The sequence below is a fragment of the Papaver somniferum genome, chromosome 8 (assembly GCF_003573695.1).
Source record: "Papaver somniferum cultivar HN1 chromosome 8, ASM357369v1, whole genome shotgun sequence".
Lineage (NCBI taxonomy): Eukaryota > Viridiplantae > Streptophyta > Magnoliopsida > Ranunculales > Papaveraceae > Papaver > Papaver somniferum.
Genome location: NC_039365.1, coordinates 43344451 through 43352519, shown reverse-complemented (window position 1 = coordinate 43352519; position 8069 = coordinate 43344451). Strand labels below are relative to the sequence as shown.

At 35.2% G+C, this 8069-nt stretch overlaps 1 long non-coding RNA gene across 2 annotated transcripts; it reads left to right on the top strand.

The window, feature by feature from the left end:
- The first annotated feature begins 309 nt into the window (after positions 1-309).
- On the top strand, positions 310-2780 carry LOC113301345. 2 transcript variants are annotated; one of them, XR_003336238.1, is made up of 5 exons: positions 310-448; positions 554-1393; positions 1504-1699; positions 1782-1935; positions 2589-2780. It is a non-coding gene; the product is annotated as an uncharacterized LOC113301345 (long non-coding RNA). The 2 variants fall into 2 exon arrangements; XR_003336237.1 differs by having other exon boundaries at positions 312-448; positions 1782-1986.
- The last annotated feature ends 5289 nt before the right edge of the window (positions 2781-8069 follow it).

Sequence of the window (8069 nt, the reverse complement as noted above, 5' to 3'; positions counted from 1 at the left end):
GTTATCCATGGGTGTGGCCTTAACCTAAGTTTCCCTTTCCAATTTTGTAATGGTGATCACTTGACTGGTATCCCTTGTAAGGTGTGCTTTATTGCCTAGGTGTGTTAAAAAAGGAAGTCATTTTTAGACGAATGGATTCATATGAATGGAAATTAGGTTGGTTGGGAGTTTGTGGTGTTTTTAACTCTATTCATCCATGAATAGATTCAAATGAAATAGGAAATCATTTGTATGCATGATTTGATTGACGTTGATTCTAAATTAAAGCTTAAAAATATTTTGTGAATGTTAAGAGACTAAGAAAATTCATACCAGATATTTGATTTCGAAGTTTTTTATTTGTGAAACTGGTAGAGATGGTTCATCTTTTTGTGCTGAAATTTACAGTTTTTTTTTAAGTGTGATTAGGTGGTTCTTGCTGCTTCCATTATTAGTAAATCTGGTGAAGGTGAGATTGCTTTCAGTTAGCTAACCGTTAATTAGAATTCTATAATGAGCTGACACCATTTGAGTTACACCTGTTAAAATTAATGGTGTGTTTTTTTTCTTCCAGTCCTTGTCTCAAGGAAGTTTGTGGATATGACTCGTATAAGAATTGAAGGCTTACTTGCTGCATTTCCCAAGTTGGTTGGTATAGAAAAACAACATACATTTGTTGAGATTGAAAATGTCAGATTGAAACTGGTTGGCGTTGTTTTTAGGTAAACTTTGTGTTCTTGGTATTCTTGATGACAATGCTAGGGAAGACATACAATGAGAAATGAAAATGTTATGTGCCTTGTTTGCAGTTTTGGTTTTTGATTGTTTATATGGTATGAGTTTGCGCGGTTTTCAGCATGTAAGAATGCTTGTAGTTGATTCGGTTTCTTTTGCCTTGAGATACCAGTAGTTTTATTTTCCTTGACATACCAGTAGTTTTAAACCATGTCAGCTGGAGCGAACATTACTCAAGAATCATGAAAGAATCAATCGATCAAATTGTTTACTTGTTACAGATGCACTTAGCTTATTTGTTTGTAATGTGCAAAATCAATCCGAACGGGCATCGAAAGTTGTTATTTCTTTTTTACATAGGTTCAGAGTAGGTTCATTCTAATAGTATATCTTGATTTGATAAACAAATTGTCTGTTAGGGAGACTTGTTTGCACGAGAAAGACACATTAACTGTAGGAAATGGTTTTGAGAAATGTTCTTTGCTCTCTTCGTTATGCTGTCCATTTGGACATGTAATTGTTTTCTAATGTGGTTTTTTGTCGTCTTGATTCTTAATATCATTGAAGATTCCACAAATTATTTCCTTAAGTCTATTCAGGTTCCCGAATATTGCCCCGCTATAGATGTAGAAGGAATTTTCCAGTCAGGGTTTGAGTTGATTTTTGCTTTCAAGCTCAGGTACTGTCTCTGCCTTTCTCGTGCATGATTATAACTTCAGGAATCTCTTTATTTTTTCTTTAATGGGTTCACTAATTTATCTCTTCAATTTATATTGTATCTAATTTCAGATGGAGTCTGGAACCAACTCTGCCATCCATTTCAAAACACATCCAAACATCAACAAAGAGTTGCTTTCAAATGAAAACATACTAGGCCTGAAAGATCCAAATTGACCTTTTCCAAAATGTCCACCTGGTGATGCAGGTGTTAGTCTCTTGAGGTGGAGAATGCTGAGTACTGACGAGTCTTTAGAGCCCCTGACCAGTGAGTTTTGATTCTGGAAACCATTAGTAGTCAAGTCATATTTTGTTCTGGCACATGTTATTAAACTATGTTGTTTTTGCAGTCAATTGCTAGCCGTCTGTATCTGGAGGTGACAGTTATGTTAGCATGGAATATGAGGCATCAACTATGTTTGATTTGCACAATCTTGTGATCTCGGTCCCCCTTCCTGCACTTCGAGATACATCAAATGTGAGCCAGGTTGATGGTGACTGGAGGTAATTGGTTCTTTTTGTGTTGGAAGTACCGTGCCATCAACAATAAAAGTGGTACATCTTAACCCCTCTATTCTTTTTTCTAATTGAGTTGATTGAGTTGAGGCTGGAAATTTGCTGATCTTAACGTTACATCTCCTTTATACAGATTCTTCTAAATGACATCTTTTGTATCACATGAGAGTAACTTATAGATACCTAATTGAGAACTAGAGTGATTTAAGTTAATCTGAAATGTTGATGGTTTGAGCTTGTAGTTTGTGTTGAGCACTGAAATTGGTGTCAATGATTTCACTGTTGAGTCGTTGACCCATCGGTCGGTTTTCACAATGACTTATCCAGGGATTAGCATTTGTATGTAATAGAACGCTGGTCTGTATGTAATAGAATGTTGCATAGCTAATTTTTTACATTGATAGATCTATGCTCGCCCCACATTTCTTGTGACTTTACGTATATATGCTTATACATCCTTACATGTCTATGGATTCCAAATAAGGGAAAAAAAAAATCCTTGTCAGTATTTTGATTTGTGGAACCTTTTCATTTACTAGTATTCAGTGGAAGTAATTTTCGCTCTTGCCATTCGTATTTTTCTATTTTGCAGAGAGTCTTGAGTTTGAGTTACTAACTAGTTGCATTCTCTTCTCTCGCAGAGAATTGCAGTGTTGAGGCTCAACTCACCCAGTCCAAGAAAGAGGACTGACGGAAGGATACCAGCATCGCAACTACTTGAGATATCTGTTGTCTTTTGTTGTCTTTTTATTTTCTTGGATGTTGTCTCCTTTCTTTTATGTTACTTGAACAAAGAATACTTGTGAGATTGGGTTTTTATAATATATGATGATTTGTTTTAAATTTAACATGTTCTTAGTTCTTTAGATGACTTTTATTTACAATTAAAGTAATGAGAAAAAACTTTGTATACGATTGAAAATGAAAACTGGCAATTCAATATTTGAACTAATTGACAAGTAAAGCCCGTCAATAATTTTTGATAGTGAAACTTCCTCGTTTGTTGTTCATCGTTATTGAAAGTAGTTTACCATCATTTAAGATTTTTGACACCTTAAATAACGACAGGCCGTCCGACGGGAAGGGTCTGTCAATAGTCTCTATTATCGACAGATCTGGTCCGTCGAAAATGGTTAATTCTGGCGTAGTGAATAATCACCGTTAGATGAAAAACTTGTATCAACCAAGCTAATATCTTTCAACCGTCAGATCGAACTTATCTTGTCATACACAAATGAAATATACCCTCATTTAGGTTTATGTAACCGTACCTAAACGTGTACACCATGTTGGTTCACAAATTGTTAACCGAGGTTAGACATATGATTACTCTCATATCAACCTTATTCATCTTAACCATAACTAGTTCAAATGACTCAAATGAAACTAGTTAAAGAGTTGTTCAATTGCTATATTCTCATGGATTTATACAAGAACACAATTGAAGCAAAATCGGTTTGATTCACTTGAATCAATCATGAACATTATAGCCACGGTTTGCAAAGATTACATTCCTTATAATTTAAGTGTTTAAGTTCATGGACTGACCGATTTGATAAAGTAACCAGCTTAAGTATGCGTTCTTAAGCAACCGGATTTGATTTGGTTTAGTTTCCAAACTCAGTAGAAATTTTCGGTTCGAAAACTTCCGCCAGTATGCATACGGGTACGCATACTTAACTTGTCTCCTTCACTAATTTCGTATACAGACATATGCATACTCTTGGTTCCCGATTTATGGATTTATACACTAATGTGCGAACACACTATATATGCTTATATCCAAAGATGGTTACATAATCTCAACTCTTTATTCCAATCATTGAAACATTCTTCTATAATGACAATAGTCGTTTTCATACACTATTAGGATCAAAGCAATTTTCAAGATATTGAAATAATAATTATCGAAACATTCCAAGTCTTACATCAAATGATTGTATCACACAAACCATGTAAGATGTTACTCGACAATTTTCTCATGATATAAGATGAACTTGGTCGAAGCGAAAGCTTCCCAACACATTTTTTTTTCTGAAGCTGGAAATTTCATTGATTAAATGTCAGAGATTACATGATTGGCATCCTCATTTAGCTGAAATAAGATGTCATCAGGGATGGACTGAATCCATACACTACTTAAGCAAGAAACTCTAGCTAATTTTGTTAATCTATCTGCAACCTTATATTTTTCCTTTGGCACATAAATGCATTCCCAGGAAACATTATTCTTAAGAATTCTTTTAATATCTAAGATTAAAAAACGAATTCTCCAATCTGCGTTGAAGTCTTCTTTGTTTATTGCATCAGCAACCAATTGAGAGTCCATTTCAAAAACTACCTTATCTAACCTCATATCTTCTGCCCATTGTATAGATTCTCGTAATCCCTTGCACTCCACTTGCTCTGGACTCAGAGCTGATTCTAGGAAGATACATTTGGAGCCCCTGTGAGTACCTGTAAAATCACGTAAGATTAGACCAATCCCACCTGTTTTTAAAGAGTAATTAAAAGAACCATCTACATTAATTTTATGAATTCCTATAGGAGGGGGACTCCAATGCATATTTAATCTATTTTGTTTAGGAATAGGAGGTATAGAGGTGTCTTGTTTTGTCTTCAAGAGCTCTATTTCTTTTTTACTTCGATGAATGATTGTGTCTGGAGTTATCTTCCACCCTTTGAAAACATTATCACACCGTGCAGACCATATATACCATGCAGTTATTGCTATTTTGCAAAGATGATCCTCTTGTATCTGATGTGAAAACAACACGTCAAACCAGTTGCATAACCATTCTATTAAGTTTGCATCAGCTTGAATATGTATTCCTAAGACTGCAAACCAGACTGCTTTAGAGAGATTACAATGTAGAATGCAGTGTGAAGAATTTTCCAGAGTTTGAGCGTAGAAAGGGCAACCATAATCACCGTTTTGAATTACATAAGTTAGTTTATCTATGTTTTGTAGAATGTTTTTAAGACATTTCCAGATAAACTGAGCTATCCTTGGCAGAATAGGTAGCTTCCATAACTTCTTGAATATAGCTTTCATCCTTTGTCCAATTGTAGGATTCACATTTTGCTCTTGAAACATCTTATTATATGCTGATTTAACTGAGAAGTTTCCATTTCTCTCCAAAGTCCAGACCAATTTGTCTTGATACTGAGAATGAATTGTGATAAAGAATTAATCTTGCAATTGGCGCTTCAAAAAGAGAGAAAATGAGAGAATCATTCCAACCTCCTGAATTTGAAAAAAGTTGAGAAACATGAGTATAATTCTGATAATTGTTGACACCAGCTTTTGGAGTGGGTGGTGTTAATAACTCTGGGATCCATCTATAACTCCAGATTAAGACAGTTTGGCCATTTCCAATGTTCCAACAACTGTATTTTTTGATGAAAGACAACTCCGAGCTGATGCTTTTCCATGACCAAGTGGAGTTAGAATTCTCTTTTATATCAAAAACCTTTCCATCTGGGAAATAATTTGCTTTGAGAGAAAGAGCACACATTAATGTATTATCCGTGCATAATTTCCATGCAGATTTTGCAAGTAATGCTCTGTTGAATAACTTGAGATTTCTGAAACCAAGTCCTCCTTCTTCCTTTGGTGTACTTACATTATTCCAAGAAATAGGGGGCCTGCCCTTGTTTGTCATTTTTTTCCTCCAGAATTTCTGTTGTGTAGAATTCATCTTATTGATAGCAACATCTGGTAATTTGAAACTGATCATGTGGTAAACTGGAATAGCATTTGTGACATTTCTCACCATTACCGATCTTCCAGCTTCCGACATATTAATAGAACACCATCTAGTCATCCCATTCTCCATTTTTGTGATTAAACTTGAGAAAGGAATTTTTTTTGTTTCTTCCCACAAAGAATGGAAGACCCAGGTATTTTTCCTCAGTGATGCTAAGCTCCTTAACTTGGAAAAATCCACTGACGAGTTGACAGCAAGAAGTACTTGTATTTCTACTGAAAAAGACTGCAGATTTGTGGAAATTTATAACTTGTCCAGAACAGGAACTGAATTCTTCAATAACTTGTAACAGTTTGTTAGTTTGAGTTTGATTTGCCTTGCAAAATAAAAGACAATCATCTGCAAACAATAAATGGTTAATTTTTGGTGCAGATCTGGAGATTTTCATACCTGTAATTTGACTCCTATTCTCATGATAAAATAACTGTCTTGAAAAGGCTTCCATTGCAAGGATGAAAAGAAAGGGAGAAAGGGGATCTCCTTGTCTGATTCCTCTTGAAGGTCTGAAAGAAGAAGAAGAAGGAGAGACATTGATCATAATCTCCACAGATGTAGTGCTGATACATAGTAAGATGAGATGAAAAAACTTCTTAGAAAAATTAAATTTTCTCATAACTTCAATTAGAAATACCCACTCCAGCCTATCAAAGGCCTTAGACATATCCATTTTTAGAGCTAGACGTCATGTTCTTCCTCTTTTTTTCTTCATGGCTTTCACTAATTCTTGAACTAAACAAATGTTCTCAGAAATCAGTCTACCAGGAACATAAGCAGACTGCATAGGAGAAATTATTTTAACCATGTGTTTTCTAAGTCTAAGAGAAATGATCTTAGAGATTAGTTTATATGTTGTATTACACAGGGCTATAGGCCTGTAGTCTTCTGGTTTATGAGCTCCTTTTGTTTTTGGAATTAAGGAAATTCTTGTATTGTTGATCTTCTTGAGTAAATATCCAGAAGAGAAGAAGGCTTTGACCATTTTGCACACATCATTGCCCACAAGATGCCATTGGTTTTGATAGAATCCTGGTGGGAATCCGTCAGGCCCTGGAGAAGTCCAAGGCTGCATAGACATTAAGGCTTTATGTATTTCCTTATCATCTGGGACTCTAGTAAGCTCCTCATTATCTTGAGTAGAAATACAGGAAGGAATGCACTGTAAGAAATGAGAAGAATCAGCTGGATGAGAAGTGGTACCAATATTTTTGAAGTGTGAGACCAAAAGAGACTCAATGGAATTCCTATCTTGACACCAAGTGTCATCTGGTGCTTGTAAAGAATCTATTATGTTTCTTATCCTTCTGAAATTAGCTCTGATGTGGAAATATTTAGAATTCCTATCCATATCATTATAGAAGTGATCTCTGGATTTTTGCATATTTGAACTTGCTTGAATATCATTCAAGATATCAATTTCTTTTTCCAGCTGTATTACTTCTTCTGTGTTATTACCATGAGTATCTTGAGCCTGAAGTTGTAAGATATTATCTTGAAGCTGGGTGATTCTAGATTGGATATGACCAAAAGTGGACTTACTCCATTTGGAAAGAACATGTCTAGTATTAGAGAGCATATCAGATAATAGATAGGCTGCTGAACCTGAAAGATTAGATTTCCAAGCACTCATAATTTCATTTTTACATGCATCATTATTCAACCAATGTTGGAAAAACTTCCAGTTTTTACCTGAGATACTAGACATGTTATACATGGACATCAAAATGGGAGCATGGTCTGAACCTTTTTGGGGTAAATGTAGAAGTTTGGCATCAGGGAAATTAAGTAACCACTCACTATTCACTAAAGCCCTATCAAGTCTAGATTTGGTTTTTCCAGTGCCATGACTGTTGTTAGTCCAAGTGTAGGGATTTCCACTATAACCCAAATCATTTAAGTCAGAATTTCTTATATGATCTAGAACTTCAGAAGCTGTTGGTTCAGTTTGAGTATTTCTTTCAGTAGCACACATTGTGATATTCAAGTCTCGTATGAGAACCCAAGGGATATGGACAGCAGAACTTATATTTTTAATGTAGTTCCATTGACTAGGTTGGTCATTTTTATATGGTGTACCATAGACACAAGAGAGGAACCATTCCCCTTTACTAGGATCATTTGTAACTAATGCATGAATCATGTTACTGGAGGTGTTTTGTATGTCTAACGTGAAGCCATCTTTCCAAAGTAAAATAATACCCCCAGCCTGACCAAGAGATGGAACAAAACAGTTATTAGGCATTTTGAGGCAGCTAGTGAGTTTCAAAATCCTATCATCATTGATTTTAGTTTCACACAGAAAGATAATATCAAGGGAATGAGTATTGTTAAGATGCAACAGGTGATCTCTAGAGT